The sequence below is a fragment of the Lissotriton helveticus genome, chromosome 8 (assembly GCF_964261635.1).
Source record: "Lissotriton helveticus chromosome 8, aLisHel1.1, whole genome shotgun sequence".
Classification (NCBI taxonomy): domain Eukaryota; kingdom Metazoa; phylum Chordata; class Amphibia; order Caudata; family Salamandridae; genus Lissotriton; species Lissotriton helveticus.
Genome location: NC_136069.1, coordinates 55,798,263 through 55,814,025, shown reverse-complemented (window position 1 = coordinate 55,814,025; position 15,763 = coordinate 55,798,263). Strand labels below are relative to the sequence as shown.

Genomic DNA, 15,763 nt, shown 5'->3' with positions numbered 1-15,763 from the left:
GTTTTTAGATATTAGCATGAGCGTGTTGGTTGGCATGAGAGCAGGCGACACGCCTAGAACATTAGTGTATCAGAAGTCCTGGGCGCAGAACCGTAGTATTATGGCGGAGTTACCATAGTATTATGGCTGACTTACCATAGTATTATGGCTGACTTACCATAGTATTATGGCGGACTTACCATAGTATTATGGCGGACTTACCATAGTACTATGGCGGAGTTACCATAGTACTATGGCGGAGTTACCATAGTACGATGGCGGAGTTACCATAGTACGATGGCGGAGTTACCATAGTACGATGGCGGAGTTACCATAGTACGATGGCGGAGTTACCATAGTACGATGGCGGTGTTACCATGGTCCGATGGCGGTGTTACCATGGTCCTATGGCGGTGTTACCATGGTCCTATGGCGGTGTTACCATGGTCCTATGGCGGTGTTACCATGGTCCTATGGCGGTGTTACCATAGTACTATGGTGGACTTACCATAGTACTATGGTGGCCCTACCATAATGGTGAAGTTACCATAGTATTATTGCAGACTTACCATAGTACTATGGCGGTGTTACCATAGTACTATGGTGGCCCTACCATAACGGCGGACTCACCATAGTATTATGGCGGACTCACCATAGTATTATGGCGGACTCACCATAGTACTATGGCGGTGTTACCATAGTACTATGGCGGTGTTACCATAGTACTATGGCCGACCTACAGCAGTACTGTGGTTGAACTACCATGGTACTATGTCAGAGTTTCCTGACCCACAGCAGGAGCTTTGCATAGATATCTAGGGTTTTGCTCCATCCTTTATGTCCCCTTTCACTTAATATACCTCTGAAATCAGAGTTTAAATGAGACATCCGGTGAATGATGTCACCATAGATCTCAAAACCGCTGCGGACGTCAAACAAATGAACGTTCTAGAAGGCGTGTTGTTGATTGTTTGTGATGCAGGACTTGGTGAATAGAAATGTTTGGAAACTGGAAGCTCTTTTAAGTCTCCAGCACCAGGAAGGAAACTTCCAGAATCGACTGGTATCATATACCCTGCGGCTGGTGACGCAAGTGAAGTGGGAGTGGGACGCCCTCATCTCAAAGGCTGTCTAGTGCAGCATACCTGGTGGGAAACGTACTTTGGGATTTATCTTCCCAACTACAGGAAAAAACCCAATTCAACTTCCAACCTCTCCAATAGTGTGAAGGGATACAACGAAGACAAAAAGAGGCGTGTATTGGACGCACAATAACCCTGGGTTGCTGAAACCTTTTTTTAATTGTTATTATATGCATTACTTTGTATAGTGTTAAGGTAGCCTGGGGAACATGTCATAGCACTATGTAAGCAGAGGGTTGTTATATCAAACATGTTATGTAGCGCATATTTATATGACGTTCGTATGGCCTTGAGGAGGTAACGGGTTTGGTACCTTCCTCCCCTGATGTTGAGGATTCCATCTCAGACTAGAATCTGTCTTGTTTCATGAACTGTAACACTCGAGTATTTGTGGTTATATGGTTGTTTATGGTGGATGTGCTGCAACAGGTGATGGGTCTAAGGTCTACGTAGTTTATTGTGAGTGGCCCAAGGTCTTGCTAAAAGCATTCCGCCTTGACCATCCCTTGGTATGCTATGAGCTGTTAACTTGAGGTAATGTTGTTGGGATCTAATGGTGAGTGTAGTGAGCTCAGTTTAGCGTGCTATGCTTTGGTTGGTGTGTTGTATATCTTTATTATTTTTTTTAACACCTTTTTATATAGCACAAACTTGACCCGAATCGGGTATCAGAGCGCTTTACATAGCACCAGTTGCGTTACATGAGGACACATTTATTTTATTTTTTAATTTTTTAGGCACAGGGAGATTAAGTGATTTGCCCAGAATCACAGGATGTTCAGCGTCGTTGCAGAGACTCAAACCCAGATCCCCAGGTCCGAGGTCGAGCGCCTTAGCCGTTAGGCCAAATCAGATGTATTAGAAACATCAGAAATATTGAGAGCTCCTTTGAAGACAATGGCGTGGCTCAGGGCCTTTAATATCTGATATAGACCTTCCGCTCCCACAGTCTCATTTAAAACATTTGAGCAATACCGGTTGTTAAAGGCCCTAAAACCGAGTTATAGTCCCATGCTGCATTCGTCGGTCTAGAGCATGGGTACTCACAAACATTTTCCCGGGGGACGCAAAGTTTGGTCTATGGTGTGACCGAGGGCCGCACTGATGCCAGCGGGGCGTGTAAAGTGGGTGTAGGGGAAGCAAAGCATGTATATCTAGGGGCTGTCTTTACAAATGAAGGTGTTCCTAAAGTTAAGGGCCTAGTCACTTCCATTCCCTAAATGTAATTAACCTTTAAATAAGTGTTTGCTGTATATTTAACTTTTTTTTTTCATGTTGGTGCTGAGTCCAGTAAACGGCGGCCAAGTGCACCAGGAGGGCCGCATGCGGCCCCCGGGCCGTACTTTGAGTACCACTGGTCTAGAACAAGAGATCGGCTTAAACAATGAATAAAGCCGGCGGCAGAAGGGCTATGAGGCTATTTGAACATTCCACCCACTGAGCGCAGAACACCCCTCACCCGTAATACAGCCGAATCGACTGGCGAGAGACCATGCATTCGGTCATCATGGCGGTCACAGGATCCGACCGGCGTGGACGTGCGCAACCTTCCTGGAGGTCACCTGGAGCATTGATCAGAAAGGGAGGCTATATTTCACCAATCTGCTGATCAGGCAGCGCACCGTCTAAAAATATTCATTACACCAGACACCGAAAGCCGACTCGATGCCCAGAAATGATGCACAATTTGTGTAATCCGAGTGCGCGGACCTGGGAGAAGCGGGATCCATTCTGATGGATGGAGGGTGGTCCGCGGGTGACGCCCCTTAGAGTGGTACCCTATCTCAGCGTAGTATCTCGTCTCCTATGCTCTTTTTATTGTTTGTCCAGCAACTGAGTTAAATTGGAACTGATTTAATCTTGTAATGTAATTTTTGTGGAACCTCATGTAAAGCGCTCTGATACCTCCGGTTCTAGCCAGCGCTATATAAAACTCTTGAATAAATAAATAAATAGATAGATGCGCAACCAGGCCGAGTTAAACTGGCCTATCTCTGATGACATAGAGGCAAGTAAAGAGCGCAGGATGGAAGGGAGGGCTCTGATAACACCTCTCCTTCCAAAAAACCTAAACATTCTATAGCAAGTATAAAAGTGTAACACAAGTGAGTGTCCTGCAAGCTTTGCACTCTGGTGCCTGCCAAGGTTATCGCAGGACAGTCAGTCCGCGCTCAGTCCCAGGGGTTCCCTGGCTGGTGTCCAAGCTCTTGTCATTGCAGCCCTTTTGAAAGTCTGGTTCTCTGACTTTCTCTCATGTATTTTTTATCAGCCAGGCTCTCTTCACTCCTCCTGGACGGAGGCAGACTCCCCTTCCTCTGATGTCTGTTTGGGCTTTGACAATTGTTGTGACGTCATTGACAGGACTGTCCCTTTAAAGGCATGTTCAGCATTGGCAGCTTCAGGCTTCTGAGGTCTGCGTTCTCATCTTATGGTGTCCAGTGTAGGCCCAGGAGGGAAGGATCCATTCTTTTAAAATCCACTTCAAATACCTGTACATGCAATGAATCCAAATGGAAATTATTTCAAAAGTGGTGATCGTGAAAATCTGGCATGGAACAGCCCTTCCTAGACATTTGTCTGCCCTCCCCACCCCCGTCTTAAAGGATTGGACTAGTCCAGGTTTGGAAAGATTATTGACAACCTCCGAAACCACTTTGTCTCAGGGTAACTGTATCCTAAAGCCCTCTCTGCCCACACAGGTCTGTCCCGGGGCCCAGACAGGGGTGTCCAAGAGCGGTCCTTGAGGGCCGGCTCCAGGACAGATGTTCAGGGCACCCCGTGAGGCTCATTTGCATACAGCGACCTACATCTGCATCATTTATACGTCTGTGGTTCTCCTGACAGTGAGCTGGGGTCCCGCGAGGACCGCAGGCGAAGGCAAGGTTTCCAGTGCGCCTCAGATCTTACAAGCCGCAAGACAAGGTCGTGTCTGGCCAGATTCACAGCACATTTGTTACCACTGGTCCTGACAGCAGGTGTCTGCGAAGGTACAGACAGCAAGGATGCCCCTGCGTGCCCCAAGGATGCCCCTGCATGCCCCAAGGATGCCCCTGCTTTCTGAGACATGCCAAGCACGGGAACCATTCCCTAGTTTTAATATTTCTATAAATTGTATGTTGAATTAACAAAAAAAAGATTATGGAGTAAGGGATATTGTTTGTGAGCGCACACAACTCTGCTCCCTGCATCGCATTCCCCATTCTGAGGCGGCCTCTCAGCGCTAGAAACTGAAATAGGGTCGGGCAGGCGCTGCCAGGAGGTGTATCTTGTGTCACTCAGAACAGATCTACTGTTTGAGGAAGAGTGGTCGTCTGACTCGTGAGGGTCCCTCACCTCTGGACTCGAGTGTTACCACCCATCGGAGTGGGACTGGCCTACAGGGCTATCAAAGCGATACCAAAGGGATGCTGGACTGTTCTCATGGGGCGCAGGGTCAAGACTGATTTGCATATGGCTGGGTTCAAACTGGAATGGCATGGGGAGCAAAAAAACGATGGATTTAGGCCCAGATCTCTGTACAGGGGTGAATGTATGACATTGTTCTGCATTCAGCCCATCAACTGTTGTTTTTGCTATAGGGCTATCAGGCAGTGCCCAATGGACTGGTCTAACGGACCAGTGTGTGTAACGGACCAGTGTGTGTGCCAGTTTTCAAGCAGTTTGTGGTCCAGTTTTATGGCCAGCTGGGACAGACTTCAGCACCTTGAGACCCTCACGGGTGAGTAGCGCACTTTATAAACCCCTGATTGATTGATTGACTTCCCTGATAATAGCGCAAGCATTGCTTCCAGCAAACACAAGTGCACGTGTTCTCCAATACCTCGCAAAATACCCATACAGTGAATCTTTAGAAGTTCAAAAATGCCCTGATTTGCAAATTTGGGCCACTTTTCTTAGCCGACTGGTTTGCTGATGGGGCCCACTTTTATTTTAGTGCCAGGACCTATTTTTTGTGCCAGTCCGTCCCTGCCACCCATTGTTACTGGTTCATGGGTGCTGGACTGTGCAGGGAAGGTGTTCTGCCAGGGTCAGCAGGAGAGGACAAGGCGTCTCTGGGAAACCTTCACTGAGTCTGGCTGAAGTGTCATGGTGGAGCTGTGAATTGTTTTCAGCTGTGCAATATTAGTATGGAAACCCAAGCATTCTGCTGGGTAGACGTGTGTTGCGTGCGTGGTAGTGTGCATACATGTGCTATGCATGTAGTATTATGGTGTCCGTGCACCAATTAGGGAATCTACATGGGTTTTGAGGTTGGGGTGCAGAACCCCTGTCTGTCTCTTAGCCAGTTCTGGAAAGAATTTCTTAAGATTGGGTCTTTGAAAGCAGGTTCTATGATGTTTTGGCAGGGAATGGCCACATCCTTGGGACTGAGAGGAAGAAAGTGCTTCGCAGCCCTTGTCTGGGCGCTAAGGAGCTAAGCTTGTTTGAACACCTCCATGATTTGAGCGAGAATTGCAAGTTGATTCAAGTGCTTAATTTGAGCTGGTGGTTTCTGGTACTCGGCACGTAATTGCCAATACTACACTTATGACAGCGTGCCAGATGGTGGCGCTCAATCTGCATTTGTAAGTTGCATTCCATCACCCCAGGGTTATTTGGGCGCTGTCTCTGTCGAAGAGCCAGCTCTTGATTCTCTTTCTGAAGTCTGCCAACAAGTGGGCTGTACAGAGCTGGAGGGGGGGCGGGGGTCGTGCCAGGTCTTGGCTGCGATGTAGGAAGAGGATCGGCCCAAAAGGGGGTGGTGATGGACGGAGCATCTGAACCAATCAAACAGTCACACCGAGTCAACTGATCTGGGTTTAATCCACCACCGTTCTTTAGCCCACTCTGCCACCCCAGTTCAGACATGGCCATATGCAAATCAGTCTGACCCTGTGCCTCATGGGAACAGTCCAGCCCGAACTGCCAAGCCATGCCTTCCCTGGACCGGAAACAAGCTTCCTAGGACCGGAAGAGGATCGGCCACCACTGTAGGTGTGTGTGCAAGGGTGAGTGAAGAGCAGCTTAGATATCTGGGAGGTTGGAGAAAGTTAATTGATGGTTGATGTAGGCAGGGCCTAGGTTGTGGAAGCTTTGTAGGCTTGCATGAGAATCTTGAACTGGCATCTCTTCTGGATGGGGAGCCAGTGGAGGTCTCTCAGGTGGGGGCGATGTGGGATTGTTTGGGGTGGTCCAAGATGCCCCTGGCTGCAAGGTGTATGGTCTGGAGGCTTCTGAGGAGCTGGGTGGGGATGCTGGCGTAGAGGGCATTGCTGTAGTTGAGGTGGCTTGTTACGATATTGCCCATTAGGAATTAGGAGTCTCCTATTTCGAGGACGGCTTGCAGACACGCCCCGTCACGCACTTGTATAACATGTGGAGTAAAGATGGCGCAAAATTCACCAAAGAGATAATAACAGACTGTCTGACTCTGGAACATAGAGCAAGAATACCTTGGCTGGCTTATGGAAACAGTTTACTAAAGGAGGTGGATGGGGAATTGAGCATTGTTGAGCCAGAGGGAGTATTATAACCTTACAAGAAAGATTTTAAATCTGTTCTAATGGGGAAAAGGATGGCCGATAGAGCTAAGAGTATGTGTGTCAAACCAACTGTGTCAATGCACCTCTCAGGCCCTATACAATCAGATGCCCAGAGCCACCTCAACTTAGTTCCAAATATTCAACACAGATTTTATTTAACAAGACTGCAAATGGACACATTGCACTTTTTGGTTGCTTTTTGCAGAGTTGGGCTTTTGTTCCAAAAAGCTACCCAAATGCCTATGTGAGGGCAAGTCCAACCAGACTACATTGCATTTTCTAATTATTTGTAACTTTTATAAGGATCTGAGGAAACTAATACTTTGGCCTTTGTTTTTAAAAGAAAAAGTTATTTATTATAAAGAAGGCTTTAATGTTGTCCATAATCTTAGTACTGTGAATCTATGCTATCGAGTTTCTGTCTATATCGTACGCAATCCAAAGAAGGAAACGGCTGCTATACCTGGCATTTTAAGATATTAAATTAATAGTCCATTAATTATCCCTCATCGGATGTTTTTGATAATGTCTTTCAATTTAATGACCATTGAGTTGACACCTCGCCTTGTGTCTGGTGTTCTGCGTCTGTACATCTAACTGTCCACGTGATTGGATAATTTTATTAGATTTTATGCAGAACTTTATTAAGATCTTTTTTAAATTTTATCTGTGCACTTCTTTTATGGGTATTTTTATCTAAATAAAGCTTCATTTGATTTGAGTCATTTAATGAGTTTACTGTTAGTGTCAGGAATTTGGTAAAACAGTGACCCTCGAAGACTCCTCGTTAATAAGGTGCCACAGTGGGATGTACATGTGAATAGAAATAAGGGCAGGAGGTATGTAATTCAAAGATATATATTTGTGGTCTGTAGTGATTGATCATATGTAGGGAGCCGAAGTGCAGGAGTAAGGTACGTAAGATGTAGTCTTTTGCATTAAGCCGCACTTGAGGGTCAGGTTAGTACATGAAGTGGAGCCCACTTGAACCCCTGCCTGGTGAGAACGAATAGACCTCATTGGTTTAGTTGTGGTGCAACTTACATTATTTGTGGGTGCAGGTAGTGCTTAATTTGTAAACACATAAGTGCCAGGGCCCTCGTCACGCGCCCCCTGCAGCTTGCACCACCATGGCCCCTTCCAGCGCTACCAATGACAGTACCAACACAACTACTAACATCACATTCCTATAGTGTGACGATTCGGACTATTCCGGGCCCTAAAGCTACAAGAAGGGCTTGGGGGCGGGCAGTAGCCATTTAAAAAATATATTGAATTCATTAACAACTGTGGTTGTGCTCATCTCTAAATTAGACAAACAGCGCTACCATGTGGCAGGTTGTCATGAGTGCCGGTGTTGTCAATTAGGTGCTGGTGCTGAGCACCAGAAACCACTGGCTCAAATTAAGCACTGGGTGTATGTGATGAGTGGATAAGGTACCAATTCGCACTGCTTTGCCACGTGAGTCAGGTGCGTGAGGAAGCGCGTCTTTAAGGACACCTGTCTCTTGGTGTGTTTCTGGTCTGGAACCATCACTCCTGGAAGAGGGGAACGTGCGAACAGAGAATGCTCAAGTGCGTCTGAATAGTAGAGAGAGAGTAATCGGAAGAGGTTTCCAATTTGGTAATACTCGTAAAGCGTAAAAACATTTAAACTAACATTGGTAAAGCCAAAAGCTCGGCTTGCAGCTTACCAACAAATGCGAGCATGGCATTCACAAATGATGTTTGCCTGCATTCTACGCACAAATGTTTATTATTATTTTTTTATATCACATTAAACCCTTTCCCGGCTTTGCCAATGCTTGGAAAAGTAGTGAAAAATAGATTTCTGTGTGCAGTGCAATGAGAAAGAACTCAGTGTGTCAAACTGCATACTTGAGTTTGTTTTCGGATTTCGAATAATCCCTCTTGCATTCTAATGGAGGCACTTTGAGGAAGGCGGAATGATATATCGCCAGCAGGAGGTGAGCGAGTGATAATCCTCAGGGTGCAACCAAAAGCTCACTCCATGCATATTTTAAGGAATTGCTTAAAATATGTTATCCAGACCGCTGTGCTGTCAAGCAGACCTTAAAGGGGAAGTTAACTAAACTATATAGGCCATTATTAAGAAAAATGTGGAATAGTCAGGCACTAATATATGGTGCATTTTGTCAATCACAGCCCTACTACTTTGAGGGTCATTTAAGTACGCAAGAAGCTGTAAAAAATCAGGTGAAGTGCGTGGAAAGTGCTTTTCGGTGCATCTGATGCTATTTTTGCATTAAGACAAAAGTACAATATTCAGTGTCGATTAGTACCAGAGCCCAAACAAAAAGCCAGGGCTAATTTAACAACAATAACGGCAGAAAAAGCGACAAACAGTGCTTTAACATTTCTCTTAGTTTGAGCTAATGTCATGATGACCAGTTGTGGTAACCGTATGACTGAATTGTGGCGTAACAGCGAAACATATCTCATATTCTGTTAACGACTCCGCTATGGGGTGGTGATCATTTCTCCCTAATGACAACGAAGCACAGCCCAACTGTACATAAACAGAAGAATAATTTTTGTGGCAATTATTTTTATTGTTATATGCATAAAAGCAACAAACCATTAACAGCTGGTTCAATCAAATGAAATAACACACAGTTGTATAATTACGCATGCGAGTCGGTACAGTGATTTATTTCCCAACCTTCATCTAAGGCACCCACCCGCTCCCTGCACCCGCCCTCCCGGCACCTACAGTTAAAATGGGTTGTCAGTCGGCTAGGAAATCGGCATGCGTCCCGTTTAGGTGTGGGCGGAATTTGAGTAGTCGCGCTACAAAAAGCTCTGCAAAACAGTAAAAAATCTCCGTGAGCACGCAAGGTTTCCACGAACACGCGGAATTGCTTGTTCGCCCGTTCGCAGTGCTTTTTTCCTGTTCGTGAACGCTGTTTGCATGCTCAGGGACAAATATCTTGCAAACACGAATTTTGGAAGAGCGAACAAGCAAATAATTCTGTGGATCGCGGAATTTTTGGCAATTCCGCATTCTCCGTGGAACGCGAAATTACCCAAATTCCGCAAGCAGAACAGAATTTACCGCCCAGGCCTAGTCCCCATCACAGGCGTACATATGTTTCCCAAGTATTCCTTCCACTTTTCCGAAGTATTCCTTACACTTTTCCCATACTTTCGCCCATTTTTAAGGGCATCCCTTCTCTTCAAACACCACTTTTTCTGCTATCATGCACCAATCCACATCTGTTTTCCAGTCTCTGAGATTTGGTGGCTGTTCTGCCACCCATAAATGGGCGGTGTTGAGTTTGGTCACCATCAGTCCAAGTGAAAACCAGATTCGTTCCATGCGGGTTAAGTCCGACGTGTCCCAGATATTAAGAAGGCACCATAGGCAGTACACCCCCATACACAATATCTTTAAGTGCTCCCTGAAATACGGGCCAGCCCACCCCGACTTTTAGCAGTCGGGGTAAGCCCTATGATGAAGCATGCCACTACTAGAGTGAGTGAGGTCTATTTAAAGAAAAGGGTCTCTTTCCCTTCCCACCTGTAGCAACGGGTTGGACATAACTCTTTTGTTTCTCTTGTGAACCCTGTCCACACTACACACTTAGGAACCCCCCATCCAATTTGGGTCACTCGTTCATTGCTTAACCTAATTAGAGAGAAAGCAGCCATCTGACTACAGAGGGGACATTCTTGTGGTAATAGGCTTCAAGGCACAACCACAGTTCACACAGTCGATTACAACTATCCGATTTGGTTTCAGCGCTGCGCCATTCCATATGATATGAATAAATGTGCCTACCTGTCCACGTTGTTTGACAGTGCGGACCCTTCGCCCTGCCCATTTTGACAAGGATAGTGCAAGAATAGTATGGCCTGTGTAAGTGGTGAACAACCTTTACAACGCAACTTTTACCACGCAGTGCTTTACGACGCAACTTTTACAACGCAAACCATTACAACGCATTGCGCTGGGGGGCGCTCTAGGATAGGGAATAGGTTTAATGTACTATCCAACACCTTCCCTACTATCCACGGGGACTGGAGTTGGAGTAGTAAATTAAACTATTCACTATCCAGCGCCCAAAAGCATTATGCGTTGTAAAGGTATTCGTTGTAAATACCGCGTTGTAAAGGCATGCGATGTAAAAGTATGCGTTGTAACGTCATACATCCATTTAAGTTGTATTAAGCAAAATCTGGATCGATGTCGACTTCTCTGAGGGAAGGCTAAGGCCTCCGGCCATTCGTCATGGGTCCTTTTTCCCGTTGTGCCCGCAGATGCAGCAGAGGATCAGGTGAATTATTGATTATTTTCTGGTAAGTGAGTGAAATTGCCTTACATATACATATTACATATTGCTGACTATAGGTATCAAGCAGCCTGTCTTCTAGCGGGGAGGCCTCAGCGAGTATCGTGCCCAGTGGCAGAGACCTCTGTAGTGCGTGTCGTATCCATATATAGCGATACGTTTCAGCGAGTGTCCGTTCATATTCTAGTTGCGGGTCTATAAAAAGGGATGACACCCCCATTGCGCCAGAGGTCACTCGCCTTCAATAAGCCTATGCCATCCCATTTATCACAGCCAGGCTGTGTCCCCAGAGTACCCAAAGTGGCATCATCCAACAGTGGGGTGGCCTGTGTTATTGTCTCTCCATCCGAGAGTTCGGAGAGTCGTGTGCCAAATATTCTCTCTGCGGCCCTTATAGAGCGTATGACACCATACCCCATATATGGCCCTAAGATAGCCTCCTGGACGCATTACTGATCTGTCCATATGGAATGCTGGTTCGGTGATTGGAAGATGCATCCATGACTTGACTGCTGTCGATTGAGTGGCCCAATAATATTTTGGTATATCTTGAAGGGCGCTGCCCCCATCATGTGGACTTCTAGTCCGTTTTTGGGTGGCAATATATGGAAGGGCGCCATACAATAGCAATGACCAGACGTCACATTCAATTTCTTTGAAGTAGGAGGCCGGGACTGGATAGGGGGGTTGTACCATATATGAAGGATGCGGGGTAATGCCATCATTTTGAAAAGAGCTGCCCTTCCAATCTATGACCGGGGGAGTGCCCTCCAGTGTTGGACATCGTGCTTAAGGCGAGTGAGTGGAGGTAAAAGTTGTTTTTGTAAAACAGATTGGGATCAGCCGTCACATAAATGCTGAGGTCGCGAAATCCTGGCCCCTCAATCATGGGGTCGGCGGGGTGTCTCGCCATGAAGCATGAATATTAATGACTTTCTCCAGTTGATGGTGTATCCCGAATAATTACCGGATAAGTTGAGGATATGTATAATTCAGGTAACTGTAGTATTAAGAGACAGTAAGGGATTTCGGGTTTGAGGGAAGGGTCATTTAAAATTGCAGTATATTAAATAAGTACATTTATTTAATGTATAATATTTTCAATTTGAAGTAAATTAAATATAGTAATACAAGTAAACTAAATATAAAATGTGTTATGTAATTTTTTTTAATTAAATAATAAATTAAAAGTAATAATTTAACTTTTGGCTGCCTGAGATCATGAAACAGTTTCTCCAGCCCATAAATCTTAAAACTAAGGAACAGAAAGAAAAAAAAAAACACCCTTCTCTCAAGGAGTGCCCTGTTAAGGTATGGCTGACACTGATGATGGAAAGTGAAGGAGGAAAGCAGCGCAGGACAGGACTGCAATGCAACACCACCTTCTTGACTGCCATCCTCAGACCTGTGCTGCCGCCAGAGAAGAAGAAACATTATAATTTCCTTTGAGACCTATATCATTGCAGTGGTGTCCGTTTGACCTAATGGTCAAGCTTTGTTGTAACGCAGTAGGTAGACGTGATAAAGTTCTGGTTCACTTAACGTGATTGACAAAGGATTAAAGCTCTCATAGCTTAACACCTTCGCTGCGGCGGCTATTCCGCCGCTGCGCTAAGAGGGCGGGGGGGCGCATGGCACGCCCATGCTGGTGATGGAACCGCTCCGTCACCAGCCTCGGTTAAGCTGTGCTCATGACGGAGCGGTTCCGTCAATGCCCCGCCCGCTCAATAGAACGCACCGCGCAGGCGCGTAATCGGTGCCGCGCAGGCACGTCGGGCGGGCCATGACGGAACCGCTCTGTCATCAGCACAGCTCTTCCGCGGCTGATGAAAGAGCGGTTCCGTCATCAGCGTGGAAAAGGATATGCACTTTCTCTGCGGCAGCGCACAACTTCTGCTCAATCAACATATACTCCAGTTCACCAACGTGTGGGTGGAGTCAAAGCCCCTCCCTATGGTACCCACGAGAGCCCTTTTTTATGTTTATCACATAAGGTCGTATGACCGCTGTGCTATGAAGCCGGATCTAAAAAGCTGCGTTGATCAATTTATTTGTGAATTTTAGGAAACTGGGTTACGGGGTTTTATTCCCAGGTCTCGCCCATGTAGCGAGGCAGCTTATTCCTTACATTGTCCTAGATCATACAATTTCTGCAGTGAACTTTTGCACACATTTGCATGCACGACAATGTGGGATTGGTTTCTCTGAAACTACTTTGTTTACACATCCAGCTTTGCACAGTGTCATCATGACGCCTTGAACATCATGTACTAGGCCTCTCTGCGCAATTGGTACAAAAGTCGTCCTAACTTCATCCACGGGGCGACGAAGCTATCTCCATAGCCATAACATCCCTAATCTAGCTTGCACATCGCGAAGGCTGTTTTTTATTATAAATAGGCATCCTGATCGGTTGGTAGAGGAGGCACTTACGCTGACGCAGAGGTCCTGGCATGCTGAGAAATCACTATGCACCGGTCTGACATTCCGTGAGGGGTGTCCAACTCAAGATTAAGAGGGGGGTCCTTCACTCACTCCGATCAGGGAATGGGGTTGGATCGTCCCTTGGGGGGATTCTTGGCTTTACACCCATACACACTCTAGGTACACTTAGTGTAGGGTCTGCATCGTAGGAGTACGTTAGATCACAATACAGCGTATATGCCTGCATATATTCATTGCTTCAGCAAAATGGTAGAAAAGTATCTACTGTTCGCTCTTTTCGTGCTTGTAATCACGTTCATCTACTTCTGTCTCCCAACATTGCAGCAAATGTATTTCAAGCAAGAATAACGTTGGTTCAATAAATATTATTGAAAAAGTCCCACTGTGTATTCTCTGTAAATTTCCCTGTGAATAAGCGAGCATGAGTGACTAAGCGAAAGGTTCAGTACTGTCTACGATCCCTGAGCGTTCAGGGTTGTGTTTTTTTTTTTTTTGCAGAGTTTTATATAGTGCGAACTAGACCCAAACCGAATCGGGTATCCGAGCGCTTTACATAGCACCAGTTACGTTACATGAGGACACACATTCATTTTAGGCACGGGGAGATTAAGTGATTTGCTCAGAATCACAGGAGGTTTTTGGCATCTTTACCGAGACTCGAACCCAGCTTCCGAGGTCGAGCGCCCTAGCCGTTAGGCCAGTGTTCAGTGGTTGCCAGAAACTGTTCGCTTCCTGGTAGGTTAGGGGGCTTACGTTGGCACTGGTCAATAGGCCAACGTATCCTGTGGGGTGTCATGAATCAGTCTTGAAATCAAGCCCTTAGTTTTGTTGTCCAAAATCTGCTGCCTCACCTTCCGTGCTTTGCAGGGTCAGGGGCCAGTTTATCTCCAGAATAAATTGGAAAGATATGCTCCCACTCAGATATGCTCCCACTCGCCTTCTAAGATCCTGCACAAAGCAACTGCTCCTGGTACCCCGTATCAGACGCCAGCGATCTGGGGGCCTGGCTTTCTCTTATATTGTCCCTAAGTACTGGAACTCTTGCTTTTAGAAAACATTTAAAAGCTTTCCTGTACTAAACCCTCTATTAAACTTTGTTTAATTCTGTCCTTTTGCTGCCCTCCTTGGTGGTGAGTCAGAGTGAAGCGCCAAGATGCCCCCAGGTGATTCGCACGCTATACAAAAACGAGTAACATAACAAACAATGCGCTGATCCTACGGATTAGTAGGAACTCCACGACAAATGGATGAGGGGGGGTGAAACCTTACTCCAGCAGCCCCCACAATTCTCGTCCGTGTGAGACCCAATCCAACCCAAAATTAGCCTGAGCGCAACTCTCTGGTAACTAACCACAAAAACAGACAATGTGTAAAGTATTTAAGCAACAATTCAAATGATAACGTGAAAGGGGCCGCGAGTGTCAAGAAGAGCATCACAGATGGTTGTTTCTGTAGAGTGGAGAGCAGACCGGGCATCGCACACAATTGTCGCTAGAGATTTGTGTCAGCGGTCACTGTGAGCTGTCGATGCTGTAGCATGAAGTGCAGCTCTTGTGTTTCCGGTCATTGCTGTAGAGCGAATATGCAGGTTCACCAGACCTTCGTGTTGGTGGTCGGCACGGGTGGCATGATCTTGGCGCAAACAGGGCCATTCACTGTCACAAAGCCCACAACTTCAGGATTTCTCCTTTTCTGTGATGAGTTAACCTGATGCTACACCAAGGTTCCAGGACCTGAGGAGCACGACTTGGGATCAGGAACTCACTCCAGCAGAGGCCAGCAGGGCTACGGCAGTTCCGGTTGCAGGTCCAGGCAGCAGGTCAGATGGCAGAGAGGCCTCAAGATTGTCATGTCCCTGTAGCTCTGAACAAGATGTCAGCCAGATGACACATGGTGTCACTTCAGCCAGGAATGAAGGATGCAGGTCCAGTCTTCCTTCTCATCCAGCAGTGCAGGCCTCAAGCAGCAGGGTGTCCTTCTGTAGTATCGAGGTCCAAGAGTGTACTGAAGAGTCGGGTTTTGGGGTCCAATATTTTTACTTGGAGCCAGCTTTGAAGTAGGTGAAGCTTCTAGTGGTTTCTACCCCAGAGGTGCTTGGAATTTCCTGCCTTCCTCCCCTGCCCGCAGCTTGTCTGGGGGCAAAATAGACCGGTGTGAAACCCTTTGAGTGTGCGGAGGCAGAGTATTATGATGTGCAATTGTGATAGGTGGCAACTCATCCCCCCTATCAAATCCGAGATGGCTGATCCTGCCAACGCCTATTCCCCATTTGTCTCAATGTCTGGGAGTAATACATAAAGACAAACTGCCAGCTATACCTAGTCATGTGACCCAGGATACAGGCTGTAGGCACTAAATGATT

The 15,763-nt window shown here is 46.4% G+C and overlaps 1 protein-coding gene across 1 annotated transcript in view; it reads left to right on the top strand.

Annotated features, from left to right (window-relative positions):
• PTGFRN (prostaglandin F2 receptor inhibitor) overlaps positions 1-15,763 on the top strand; it is a 443,807-nt gene that overhangs the window by 132,412 nt on the left and 295,632 nt on the right. The window lies entirely within an intron of this gene.